At 40.4% G+C, this 14,817-nt stretch overlaps 1 protein-coding gene across 3 annotated transcripts in view; it reads left to right on the forward strand.

Annotated features, from left to right (window-relative positions):
* The window catches only part of efr3a (EFR3 homolog A (S. cerevisiae)), a 127,403-nt gene that overhangs the window by 29,880 nt on the left and 82,706 nt on the right, over positions 1-14,817 (forward strand). The gene's annotated exons all lie outside the window — the stretch shown is intronic.

Raw genomic sequence — 14,817 nt, forward strand, 5'->3', positions numbered from 1 at the left:
ACATTATAAATGTTGGAAAGTAATGACTGAAAAGATGTTGCAAAGACTGTGAACATTGTAGGACTGGATTGTGGAGTGTTCAGGATTTTTTAGGCGGGGCTGAAATCATGGCTCGATGGCGCACTGGAGTCATCCTTAACACGACCCCACCCGTCTTCACAAACCTGTTATTTGAAAGCCAAAATAGAAACCCATGAATGTTGTCAAAGGAGCGTGTGACTCATGTTGGCATTAGAGGCGTTGGCATTTTCATCACTGTTTTTGTTTTGTATTGTATTTTTATGATTGTAATCCATCCCATGTCCTATCTATAGGTATTCTTTTTCTGTGAACTTGTAAAAAATTAACAGTTTTTTAAAAGAAAAAAAAAGAAAATGACAAAGTATCAGAGTATGGAGTACCAGGGCCACGAATGTCTTTGAGACTACCAAGACCACAAAAGCAAGCACTTTGTCCACGAGCCCCGGGAAGCAGCGAGCCACCTTCGCCTCGAGCCTTTCCAAGCCGACCGAACGCCTCTGATGAAATGCGCCCGGCAGGGGCCAGCCAGCGTATTTCATGTTTTTCATGACGTCTTACCCTAACTGAGTGTTATTCTTGCCTTAACCTAACTTCAGGCGTTCACGTGGCGTACAAATGACACAGCAAAAACACTAAATTGCGTCCTAGGCCCTGTTCAGACCTGGTATTAACATGTGTCCTCACTGATCCGATCACAAGTGGACAGCTTTAAGTACGTCTCTTCACACATGGCATTAGAATGCCAGGTTCAGTGACCACTTGTGATCCGATCTCACTTTCCCGCCCCATATGCAAATAAACACGTAGCAAACACAAGGCTAATACAGCAGACGTTGTGACGTAATATTACATGAATGTCAGCAGTAATTCTGGTACATTGTATTAACATCAAAATAAAAGGTTATTGTACCGGCGGTACAGTTGAGGTGGTTTGGGCATCTAGTACGGATGCCCCCTGGGCGCCTGCCTTGGGAGGTGTTCCAGGCACAACCAGCTGGGAGGAGACCACGGGGAAGACCCAGGACTAGGTGGAGAGATTATATCTCCACACTGGCCTGGGAACGCCTCGGGATCCCCCAGTCAGAGCTGGTTAATGTGGCCCGGGGAAGGGAAGTTTGGGGTCCCCTGTTGGAGCTGTTGCCCCCTCGACCCGATCCCGGATAAGCGGTTGAAGATGGATGGATGGATGGATGTACCGGCGGTCCCCGGGGACCTCCGCACGCTGCCGGCACCGCTGCTTTTGCCAGACAACAGCGGGGTACAGAGCTCCAGAGAGCCGGGAGGACAGAGAACAGGCGTAAGCTCTGCGCAAAGCAGCGGAACAAAAACACCAACACATCTCCGATAGCATGATAATAATACACTTCCTATTCCCAGGCTGATAGTCTGTAGATATTTAGCCTTTAAACAAGATCTATTTTAATAAAATACAGTTGTACCGACAGGATACGGTAGAGCTCAGAGGCCGTTTCCTGGCTGACAAGCGCTCCGTGTCTGCCTGTCTATTAACCTGGGGGGCGCGGTGATACTGCGGACCCCAGCTGGACATCAGATGAGTAGGCGGTCCTTAATGCGGCCCAGGACGCATTCAGTACACACTGCTAAAAGAATGTGGTCATATGTGGCCCAGACCTCCTCTGAATGTGGTCTGAAAGATCTGATCTCATGCGTCTTGTGTGTTCACACCTGTACTCAGAGCTGTCCACTTGTGATTGGATCACTGAGGACACATGTTAATACTAGGTGTGAACAGGGCCCTAATGACACATGGAATATCGTGGTATTTACACACCAGGTTGATTGGCCCTAAAATAAGTCTTCAGTGCAGAGTTTCACTTTGTCTCTGATTCAAATGCCATTTCAGAGTTTTTTCCCACTCCAACAAATATAACATTTCAGAGTCCATACACTATTCTGGCTTTAGAATCGTTAGGAATCCATCCCAAAGTATCTGCTGTCACACTTTCAGATATTTCTGAAATCCACAATGGAAATAAACATAAAAATAAAATAGCTCCATTCAGTTATTTAGAAATTTGATCTGAGCAAAGAATCCGCTACTAAAAGGATTAGGATTGAATTTTCGCTGTGCTTCCCGTACTCGGCACCGTCTCAGTTTTCCTGCTGTTACTGTAAATCTGTTCATCAGATCCAGCTGCTGCTTGTAAAGAAAACCTTTTTTTACTGGTCATCTTTCAGTCTCAGGTTTAGGAATCAAACTGGATCCGTACAGACGGAGGAGAGGAGCCAGAAAGCCTTCCTCTCTGTTCTCTGTCAGATGTATATCTCCGCACCGTGGGGAAAAGGAAAGCAGGGTTTTGATCCCTTTTTCTTTTTAGTTTTTTTTTTTTGATGATCACAGTGTGGCGCGCCGCCTCCGTCCCTCAGCCCGAACTCCCATTGTGAGCCGACATGAAATTGAAGGCTTGGGAGATAGCAAATGGAAGACTTCTTTTTGATGCCTTTTTACTGTCATCAGTGAAGCAGCGGGGTCATCCCCGTTGACTCCCGGGTTGTCCCCAACTACTCAAATAAATGCTTTTTGTTTTGAAATGCTGTTGAGGCGGTAGCATTTGTCCTTGCACAAAACCTATTAGTATATGGAGGATGGAAGCTGCCAAAATAAAAAAAATGAATGAATGAATAAATAAATTACTCGATAAATAAATAAAAATGTCATCAAATGTAGCAAAATAATATTACAAATAAATGTAGCCATTAATTAGTTGATAAAATGTGGTATAAATTGATAATTTTTTAATTAGCTTCTTTATAAATTTATCTTTGTATTAATCCCCTTATTTATTTACTCTTCTGTTTAATTTATTTATTTATGTATTTAGTTTTATAAATATATTTATATATTTTTTGCATTTATTTTTACTTATTTTATATTCATTTTTAAATGTTTTTATTTATTTATTTGTTTATTTATTTCTGCACAATTTTCCCTTTGCATTTCAATGCTTATTTATTTCCCCAAACTTATTTATTTCTGTATTCTTTATATATTTCTTTACACATCTCTTTATGCATTTCTGCCTCATTAATCAAATGAGGGAAATGAAAATTAAATATATAAATGCATAAATACATAATAAATACATATATTTAAAATAAATAACAAAAAATGCAAAAATAGATAAATAGAATAATGCAAAAATAAATACATACATTTAAAAATTAACAAATAAATACATAAATAAATAAAAGGGAAAATTATACAGAAGAGTAAATGAATAAGGGAAGTAATGCAAGGATAAATAAATGAAGAAGCAAATTAAAACAGAAGTATGCATTTATGTCACATTTTATCGATAAATTAATGGCTACATTTATTTTTAATATTATTTTTGCTATATTTATTTATAATATTACTTTTACGACATTTAATGACTTATTTATTTATTGAGTCATTTATTTTTTGATTTTGACAGGTTCCGTTCTCCATATACTAGATTGTGATACAGGGACAGTGGTATCAAAGCACACTTGCTTTTTTCCTTCATACATAAGTTGAGTTAGTATGAATATAAATTGAAGGATGTGAGGTTAGTCCTCCTAGCTGCAGTCTGTTGAATGAGGAGTTACAGTAACGGAGATATTCCTGAGAATCCCCCCCCACCCTTCTCAGCTTCACTTCAGAGCAGCTTCATTATCAGACTGACACCTCTCATCACAGCCAGCGGACGACACTCTGTCAGCCCGCGATGTATAAGAGGAGGTGCTATTCTCACGCACAGCGGCTGCACAGTGTGAAGCCTGTTCTCACTGTATTGTGTTCATACTGCAGACGTATGATGGCTGCACAGTGTTGCAGGTGTAGTAAAGGATGAGTAGCTTTGAATATCACACTCTCTTGAGTGAGGGCAGTTTGGCACAACAACAACTAACTGGTCGGTCTGAGCTGGCGTCTCCCCCTGCTGGTCTGCTGGGGTCTGGCATAGTGAGTGTTTCTGTTGTGATTAACCTTTCAGAAACATGCACATGTCCTGACATCTCCACACGGCAACAGGCTTAGGAGAAGCTTCTTTTTCTCCTTTGAGCATTTTGTGTTCATCGATGACAGACTGGGACCTTCTAGATGGATATTGAGTCGTCCACGGTGTGGAAATGTCACGGAAAAGTCATTACAGCGTGTCGCTCGTATGTCGTATGCTCTGTGTGTTTCATGCATCGGTGATGAGTGAGTGTGTGTGTGTGTGTGTGTGCACGTGCAGAGACGTGACACAATGTACAGTTGCAATGTGCATGTGTCTCAAATCCAGTCCAGTTTATCATGTTTTTTTTACTAAAGTTGTATAAGAAATACACATGTTGCATTAATGCGTAAAAGAAATTAGTGGCATTAAAACGAATTTACGCTAACCCGTTATTATTTATATTTATATATTTACTTTTATTTAATCGGTTATGTCCTATTCAGATTAAATATCATAAATGACCAGATCAGTATTAAAATCAGTTTGTAAAATATTTTGTAAAAAATTGCATAATGCAGTCAAAATAAGGGGTGAAATGCAAAAGGAACAATTTTGCATAAATACATAAATAAAAATAAAATAATAAAAAAATAAATGCATTAATAAATAAATGTAAAAAATATATGTATATATAATTAAATGCAAAAAAAATTAAATAAATGTTAAAAATAAATACATAAATAAATAAAATGGGAAATTTAATATTAGAGTAAATAAATAGGGGGATTAATACAAAGATAAATAAGGAAAGTATTACTCAGTTAGGTTTAGGCAACAAAACTACTTAGGTTTAGGAAAAGATTGCGGTTGGCTTTAAATATCTTCAGAAGTGGTGTTACTTAAGTGCATAACTTACTTGACAAATAAATCAATGTTGACTTTAGGTTTCACACGGGTCTCGCACCGTCCGTCCATCCACCCTTTCCTGCTTCCCTTCCTCTCTTTTCTGACACCATCTTATTTCTTCTCCCTCTTGCTTTATTTTTACTTTCTCCTCCCTCCACCACTCTTCTTCTCTCCCTCCTACGCTTCATCTGTCCCCATCCTCTCTCCCATCTCTTCATTAATGCCCTTCCCTTCCCTTTACTTTACTTTCCTCCCATCCACCACTCTTTTTTTAACACTTTTTTTATTGTGCAATTAAAACTTGCATAACACAACATACAAAGTATAAGAATAATTATTATACATTTGTAATAAACAATCAATTTATTTACTCTTTTGTTTAATTATACCTTTTATTTATTTATGTATTTATTTATTTATTTTAATTAATTCATTAGTTTTTGTATTTATTATTTATTTATTTTTTTTATTTATTTTTTATTTATTTATAAATCCATGTATGTAATTATGCATTTATTTATGTAATTTGCATAATTAGGCAGAAATGTAAAAAGAAATGTGTAAAAAATATATAAAGAAAAGAATACAGAAATAAATAGATTTGGGGAAATAAATAAGTGGTTAAATGCAAAGGGAAATAAATAAATAATATAAAAATTACTAATAATAAATGCAGAAATAAATAAAAATGGGAATTTAATTGAGTAAATAAATGCATAAATACATAAATAAAAATAAATATAAAAAAATAAAAACATAAATGCAATAAGTGCATAAATAAATAAATAAAAACATTATATAAAAATTAATAAAAATAAATGCATAAATAAATAAAAGGGGAAATTTCACAGAGTAAGAGTAAATAAATAGGGGAATTAATAAAAAGATAAAAAAGAAAGAAAGAAGCAAATTAAAACAAATTAATGGCTACATTTATTTTTAATATTTTTGCTACGTTTAATAAGTTAGTTGGTTCCATTCTCATCCCTCCATCCTGTCCTCCTCTTTTTCTATTTCCCTCTCTCTCTCTCTACTTCCATCCCTCCATCCTATCCTCCTCTTTCCTCCCTACACCACTCCCCCTCTTCCTCCGTCCTTCTGCGGTTGATTTCTCCCTCGCGGTGGCTGTAATTCGCTCAGAGATGGATGGACCGGCGCTGCAATCATTCCCCCCCCTTCCCCGCTGCCTTTGATGGATCTCCCGGCTCGGCCCGTCGGAGTCATTCTTCGGCGTTAGCTACCCGTCGGTGGCAGACTGATGAAACAGCCGGCTAGAGAGAGAGAGGGCAGCTTCTGTTTTAATGTGTTTCTAAAGGCCCCATGAGACTGGATGCACTCTCAGGGTCCTCACTATGAGCTGGACCTCACTGCTACCGAGCAGGACCCCGCGGTGGACCCCGCGGTCGGCCTCCGGCGCTGAAAACCTCTAAACTTTTGGTCCCCGCTGAGTCGTCATTTTGCACTTCCTGTAGTTTTTTTTTCGTAAATGCACCGCTTGGTTTTGCCTTCTCCCTGCGGCGCTCTGTTGGGTTCAGGTCTGGAGGTCACGTTGGTCAGTCATTCCAGTAAACCGTGATGTTCTCGGTGCCGTGTTGAGATGATGATGATGATGATGATGATGATGGATTTGAGAGCCGTTATTCTGCTGCTAGCATCCTTTTTTTTTTTTAAATGGAGAAACATTGGAGACCTGGTTGTTGATTTTCAGGTCAAAATACGTCAATATGTCCCTTAAAACTGAGCTAAACGTGATTTTTTTTAAGATGTTTCAACAGAATTTTACCAAAAAGTAGCAAGAAATAAGGTTAAATTTGATCAATATCCATGTTATTAATGACACCTTTGGCTGTTAAATGAACTGCAGTCAGCCTCCTGTTGCACATGCTCGTGCTCCGTAGGTGCGAGTGAGCATCCTGGGCATCGGCCAGAACAGTGATGTGACCTTACATTACAATCATTAACTTTGAATAATGTTCTGTAATATCCCTATATTTAATTTGGACCATTGGCTCCATGATGCTAGCTAGCAGTTTGCAAATGACTTTATCAGCTAATGTTACAAAGCAACCAGCGGCAGATCCACACACCATAGCTGGCTCACCTTCACTTTAAGCAACACACTGTTGGTGCTTTAGGGGAGCTGAAGAGAGGCGAGGAGATCGGGAGCGCGAAGAAATGTCATATCTTTTGGTTCATCCTTCAGTGAGTGGGGGACTCGGAGTAGAGCCGCTGCTCCTTTGCGTCGAAAGGAGCCAGTTGAGGTGGTTCGGGCATCTGGTACGGATGCTCTCTGGACGCCTTCCTTTGGAGGTGTTCCAGGCACGACCAGCTGGGAGGAGGCCACGGGGAAGACCCAGGACTAGGTGGAGAGATTATATCTCCACACTGGCCTGGGAACGCCTCGGGATTCCCCAGTCAGAGCTGGTTAATGTGGCCCGGGAAAGGGAAGTTTGGGGTCCCCTGCTGGAGCTGTTGCCCCGCGACCCGACCCCGGATAAGTGGTTGAAGATGGATGGATGGATGTTACATATAGTACCTTTAAGCAGGAAGGAATTCCTTTATTTAATAAAACAATCCGTCAGTAAGTTGAATATGTTTTGTCCGTGTGGTGGCCTGTCAGGCAGCAACACACTCAAATGCATGAAGAATTAAAAGGTGTTACATCTAAGAGTGTCCATGAACTCTTCTCCTTCAGCCCAAACGGGACATTTTCATCTCAAATTGTAGCTTTTTCTGTCCTTCCTGTCTTTGAGTCATCATGATTTCACATCTTTATAATAGTATTTAGTGATTATTAGTCTCTGTGTGGAGTTATTTTAACTCATCGTGCTCTCTATAGTTGGTTCAGGAGAAACAATCCTTTTGTCTGTTTGCTGTGACCAGATTTTCGGATGTGCGTCAACATCTACCTTCCCACCTGAGCGTTTCCAGAGAGCTCCAGTTTCTTTTGACACCTTCCTCCTCCTCCTCCTCCTCCTCCTCCTCGGCCGCCTACGTCCTCCTCCTCCTCCTCCTCCGTCTCAGAAACGTGAACCCTGGGATTTCATCCAACTCGGTTTCCATTTCCTCCCTTTGTCTACCCCCGACATGAATATTTAAATGAGAAAATACTGAGCTTCCACCGCCTCCGCAGCAAATCCACTATCTACGGTGGGATCATAATTCAGTCTGAGCAGAACACATTCATCACAAGGTGTGCAGAGTGCTTCCTGGTCACCGGTTAGATGTTTACAAGGCGGCGCCACAGGGAAAGTGGATGTGCTCAACAAGACGATACTATCTGATGCCCTCCAATGCATCTGAGATCTCTCTGTTCTAGGAATAATGGGACACGTCGATGAATAACCTCCGTCTGAGGCGCAAAGTGGAACGGACAATATATATATATATTTATATATATATATATTTCCCCCCAGAGACTCGACTAAATCTATACACACAATATGTGATATATGTAATATGTTAAATATTACAAAAGTAAAGTATTAACTATCTAAATAAAGTTTATAGATGCTTTAGAATATGAACAAAGTATTATCTATCTCTATAATGTTTACGTCATCACACGGAGGTGGAGTCGTTAAGGAGACGGCCTCAGGATGAATGTAAAGCAGTCTGAATCCTCTCCTGTAAACGGGATTAGATGATGTGATGGAAGCAGATGTTTCAAGGAGAATCTGGATTCACCTTCAGACGGGGTCGGTAGTGGTTGCTTCAGTTCGCTGTGGGAACCTGAAAATGAGAGCTTTATTATAATAATGCAATCTATTTACAGCCAATAACATTAAAGGTATGAGCTCTTTACCGTCAGAGCTCCAGCTGTTTTGGTTTCTGTAGCTAAACTATGCTAGTCACGTCATCCGAGCTTGTGAAGGTAGAACCGCAGGTTCTTTGTGATCGTTTTGCATCTGTTTGTGGTGGTTATGCATCTACTTTTGGTCATTTTGCGTGTCTTTGTGGTCGTTTTGCATTTATTTTTAGTCTTTTTACATTTCTTTATGGTCGTTTTGCATCTATTTTTAGTCCTTTTACATTTCTTTGTGGTCGTTTTGCATCTCTTTGAGGTTGTTTTGCATCTATTTTTAGTCCTTTTACATTTCTTTATGGTCGTTTTGCATCTATTTTTAGTCCTTTTACATTTCTTTGTGGTTGTTTTGCATCTCTTTGAGGTTGTTTTGCATCTATTTTTAGTCCTTTTGCATCTCTTTGTTGTCGTTTTGCATCTCTTTTTAGTCCTTTTACATTTCTTTATGGTCGATTTACATCTATTTTTAGTCCTTTAACATTTCTTTGTGGTCGTTTTGCATCTATTTTTAGTCATTTTATATTTCTTTGTGGTCGTTTTGCGTGTCTTTGTTGTCGTTTTGCATCTATTTTTAGTCGTTTTATATTTCTTTGTGGTCGTTTTGATTCTATTTTTAGTCCTTTTACGTTTCTTTGTGGTTGTTTTTTTATCACATCATGGTCATTTTGCATCTCCTTGTAGTGGTTTTTGCATCTATTTTGAGTCGTTGTACGTGGAGCTCGTCATAAGCGTCATTAATCTCGTCATAGTAAGCAAGACTCCTGATTAAATGGATGTTTTGCTCAGTAAAGAGAAGGTTGGTCCAGGTTGGTGACGTGTTTAGTGTTGCCGTGAAGGAGCAGGCAACCTTCTGTTGATAAACACAAGAAACAAAAGAGGTTCTTTTCTTTGTTTCCTTGCTGATAAATCTTGTGTCGGGTCAGATAGTCCTGCTGACACGGTGCTGAACCCGGCCAGAACTCCAGTCCGCAGAGAGCGAGAACAACAACAGATTTTTAAGCAGTATAAATTTGGATATCCGTCTGGCCGGGGCCGGAGCAGAGCGACGGGGAGGCTGTAAATTTATGGGTCGTCATCTGTTTTTTTGTGTGCATGCGCCCTTCAAGGTTCAAAAGCAGGACGTGATAATGCAAGTCAATGAGCCCACCAGCCATTCAGACCCAGGGTTTTCAAAGCAAGCAAACACTTTTTCATTCATTTGCACATCGCATAAATAACAGCCTTTTCTTTGTGTGTGTGAGTGTAACAGATATTCATGTATAAATGTTACCGACTCACATGGATCATTATGAGAAGGCTCTCTGTGTTTGTCAGCCGTCACTGTGACGGTGACTATAACTCCGGAGTCATGATTTTTTATATTTACTGCTCCTCTTTTGGAAGCAAAAGCAGCTTCTGAATTGTGATGATTTGCTGCTTTTTTTCTCTTTTGTATCACTGTGAACTTAATATCTTTGGGTTTTGGTTAGAGCTGTCAAAGTTAACGCGATAATAACTTTATGCGTTAACGTAAATTTGTTTTAACGCCACTAATTTCTTTAAGGCATTAACGCAACTTGCAATTTTTAGGTTGTAGCGGGCTACAAGGTTCTGCAGGATTGTTTTTAATACATTTGTAAGCCATTGTTTTACTGCTTAATTTTTTGTTTTACATAAGAAAGTAGAGATAAGTAGCTAACTAGTGCAGTCATAATAATAATAATAATAATAATAATTTATATAACACTTGTCAAACTTAAGCGTAAACTGCTTTCCAGATTAAATGATTTATGGAATAAAATAAAAAAATCTAAATCCCAAGTATGTTCCTCTTATATGACATACAAACATGAGCAAAATGAGAGCACATATCCACCCGATTCGTCTATCATCAGGCTATTAAATAGGCGTTATCAGTCGCTATGAGCACCATAGATGTGGGTCAATAGGGGCCTACTAAGTTGTGAAAGGGAAATTTAAAAGCAACATGTTCTAACGTGTAAAAATGAATGAAACGTCACGTTTTGACACAAACAAAAAAGCTTCTTTAGGTTTAGGTAATAAAACTACAACTTTAAGTTTAGGCAACAAAACTACAACTTCTTTAGGTTTAGGCAACACAACTACAACGTATTTAGGTTTAGGCAACAAAACTACAACTTTTTTAGGTTTAGGGAACAAAACTACAACTTCTCTAGATTTAGGCAACAAAACTACAACTTCTTTAGGTTTAGGCAACATAATTACAACTTCTTTAGGTTTAGGCAACAAAACTACAACTTCTTTAGGTTTAGGCAACACAACTACAACTTTTTTAGGTTTAGGGAACAAAACTACAACTTTTTTAGGTTTAGGGAACAAAACTACAACTTCTTTAGGTTTAGGAAAAAAAACTACAACTTCTTTAGGTTTAGGCAAAAAAAACTACAACTTCTTTAGGTTTAGGCAAAAAAAAAACATCGTTAAGTTTAGGGAAAAACAACGTGTTTTGGGTTAAAATAACTACGAAAACAAAGACAACTACACATTGTTGGTTTCACACTGTCTTTACTACAGCGTCTGACTTACTACGGTCGCTAGAGGTCGCTGTCGTGTTCTTTTATAACTTCTTTCTACCATCTTTCATGTGAATAGATGATAAAACCTACTAGTGGGTGTAGTAGGCCCCTGTTGACCCACATCTATGGGGCTTATAGTGACTGATAACGCCTATTTAATAGCCTGACAACAGCCTAATTGGCTGATTTATCAAGCAGCACTGAGCCCATACATAAAATCTTGTTGGACAATAAGAAGCATCATCGTTTTAATGCTGTGTTCATGGCCATAATGAAAGTGACGTGCAAACACAGTGTGTATTAGTTCTTGCATCTTTAAATCTTTAAACGGTCCTCCTCTGTGGTCCTTTAGGAGCAGGATTGTGAACCAGGAACATTTCCTTCCACACCCCACTGCCCATCACTCTCCTTCAGGCCTCGCTCACCGCACATTTAAATCAAACCTCTACCTTCACAGACCCGACTTTATTTATTAATGCTCCCCATCTCCAAGGACGACGTGGCGTCAGCGAGCAGTGTCACCCCACAGGGGCGTGTTAACAATCCGCACACTCGTCTCCAACCGCCGGAAAAACTTAAGCCGAACAAGGCGCCGTGAGAATGATGTTGTCAGATGAACGCCGCCGTTACGGCTTTCATCTGCTTGTCAAAGGAGAGGGAATTAATCAGGAGGGCTGAGGGGCGCTCTTTAATCTTGTAGATTACGCGCCTCGCAGACGGTTTAGGTGTAGATTAAAGTACACGGCGCTACTGGAGGTGAGATTTACTGTGGCGGGGTGTGTGTGGGTGTTTGTGTGGGTACTTCTGGCTGGAAGAAGAGACGAAACTAGACTTTCTGTAAACTCCTCGTATGAGGTTGGATTATCCAGAGAAATATAATCATTTTTTCTCTCATTAAAGCCAGATGTTGTCTGTCAGTGGGGGTGTGAGAAGTTACTTAACTTGTAATTGTCACCTATTACTCTTAATTTGTTTTAACTCCACTAATTTCTTTAATGCAACTTGTGATTTTTAGGTTGTAGCGGCTGAGTTTTAAAGCTAGAGTGAAGACACTGGTATCATATTAAACTATATTGCCCCAAAACTGCATGTGATTATCATAAAGTGGGTATCTGATGGCAAGGTGAAACTATAGCCATCATATTGCTCTCTTCAAAGCCACCAGACTCCACTCACAAAAACAGTAGTTTCTGTAAAGGGGAGACTCGTGGGTACCCATAGAACCCATTTACATTCACTGATCTGGAGGTCAGAGGTCAAGGGACCCCTTTGAAAATGGACATGGCAGTTTTTCCTCGCCAAAATTTAGCGTAAGTATGGAGCGTTATTTAACCTCCTTCATGACATGCTAGTATGACATGGTTGGTACCGATGGATTCATCAGGTATTATAGTTTCATACGATACCAGTATCTTCACTCTAGCTTTTAAACTGAGCCTGCTACACCCTAAAAATCGCCATTTGCACTAATGCGTCTTCATTATGCATTTATGTTCACTGGTGCAGATAGCATTAGAAGCTCCTACATCTCCAGAATCAAGTTGTGTCTCTTCGTCACGTGATGAATGAAACCAGGTTTACATATTAAGAGATCCAGTTACTGCAGACGGCCGACAGTGACCAGGTCATTAACTGTGAAGAATAGTAAATAAATATCATTTCATTATTTGTTCCTTTGAGCTCGTAGCTGTTGTGTGGAGTCACAGAAACTTGGAGGCTTTTCTGGGTCCAGGTTTTGTCTTCCTCTTGTGTGTTGGATCACGTTTGTCCTGTGAGCACAGAGGCCGGTAACCCGAGCCGAGCCGCAGACAGGCCCACATTAGACCCAGCGGCTTCTCGTCTTCTCTGTCAGAATGACGGGGTAATCCCAGGCGATGACAGCGTCCGACGTCCCATTGGCTGAGCTTGTTGTTCGTCAGAGAGATGATGTTCCCTGTGTGCAGGACGAATCCGTAGAGAGGTGAAGCGGGGATGTGGTTTGTTGGTTGAGGTGTAGTGGAAACTTTCCTGAATGAATTGAACGTCAGCCCGACTACTTGGTGGAGTTTGAAGAACCAGTCGTACCTTTTTTTGACTCCCATGTCTGGCCGCTGAAGCCGTGTGGCCTGTGGAAACAACACTCTGGATTAAAAAGTGGACGTTTCTCCGGTCATGCCGTCTTGTTGTGTCCACCTGAGACGGGGGATCCTTAGGAGGTACAGGCAGGTGCCTCACACCGAGGCCGACGGAGCCTTCAACTACAGCCGAGCCTCAAACAGACGAGGCCTGCTGAACTCTGGTAGGTCGGACGCCAAACCCTCAATCATGTCACATTAATGCTTTATTGAGCCCAGTTTTATACTAGGATGCAGCGTCTTATGTGTTTATTCAAGCAGAGAGGGAATTTAACATGCTTTACATACGGGAAAGAAATATATTAAACATTTTAAGGGCCTGTGTTCGTATAGCGTTTTTTCTGAGCGCCAGCATCTTTTTTCAATTGTTCCCAATGAGGATAGATTTGGTGGTCGCCATCTTGGTTTTTAGTCGTCACCAACTTTGTTTTTTTAGCTGTCACCATCTTGGTTTTTAGCTATGTTCACTGATGAATTACTTATGAAGTTTGCTTTTCTAAGGTTGTTCTGTCATATATTTCAAATTGAGGCTTCAAAGACGACCCATAAAAGTAATCACTGTCTTTTTGCACTTTAATATAAACTATCCAGGACACTTGAATTCCACACAAACTGCACATTTGTTAGTCAACACACAAGCCGAGCTTCTGCCTTCCGTTTCAGGGTGTTGGTTTCTCAGTGTTTTTCCACTCGGTGTATTTATTCGGTGTTTTGTGAGTCCGGTGGCCCGTCCAGGTCTCCTCTGTGGGAATCGATGAAGAATAAAGATTATGTTAGTACTCTGCTCAGGTGCCGGTCGGGGGGGCCGAGCAGCAGACCGCTCCGTGATGAAAAATCTTTACCCAACACGCAACTCTGGTGTAAGCATGTGTTAACAAGACGTTGAGATCCGCTGAAGATACAAATATAGATTTAAACATTTAAACAAGTTGCTCTCTGAAAAACAAGTGTGTGAATCTCTACGTATTTCTAATGATATCTCGGTACGCGGGACAGCGGGTGGTTGTGTAAGCGTTTACATTTTTATTAATTTCTCTCTGCCTTTGTGTTTGGTTGCAGCGGGATGATGGATTTGATCCTCTGTAATGGCCTCCTCTCAGCCGGCTGAGTTAGTCGTGTTGGGGGTGTAATTTATCAGTCCGTGTGACCACCACAATCTCTGGATCTGAGGCCCTCTCTCTCGCTGTTGTGCTGTGATTATGCAGCCTTCTCTGCAGATCTATAGCCGGACGCTCAAATTGATGCATCGCCTCTATTACGGTATTGAAGCCGTGATGCTCTTAGCCAGAATGGGTTTTAATGTAATTTGGAGGTGCTGTCATTCATTCTCTGCCACCGGTGCCTCCACACAAACAAACAAGTCAACCGGGGATGAATGCAGTCGGCTCGCGGGTGCAGGAATATTTTAACAGGACGATTGTTTTCGATGTCAGATTATCAGAGAAGTGTTTGGTCTGCGTCAGAAGGATGATGGACAATCAGATCAGAAATCCCCACAGCTCAGTTTCCCC

This window comes from Sebastes umbrosus, chromosome 12, assembly GCF_015220745.1.
Source record: "Sebastes umbrosus isolate fSebUmb1 chromosome 12, fSebUmb1.pri, whole genome shotgun sequence".
NCBI lineage: Eukaryota > Metazoa > Chordata > Actinopteri > Perciformes > Sebastidae > Sebastes > Sebastes umbrosus.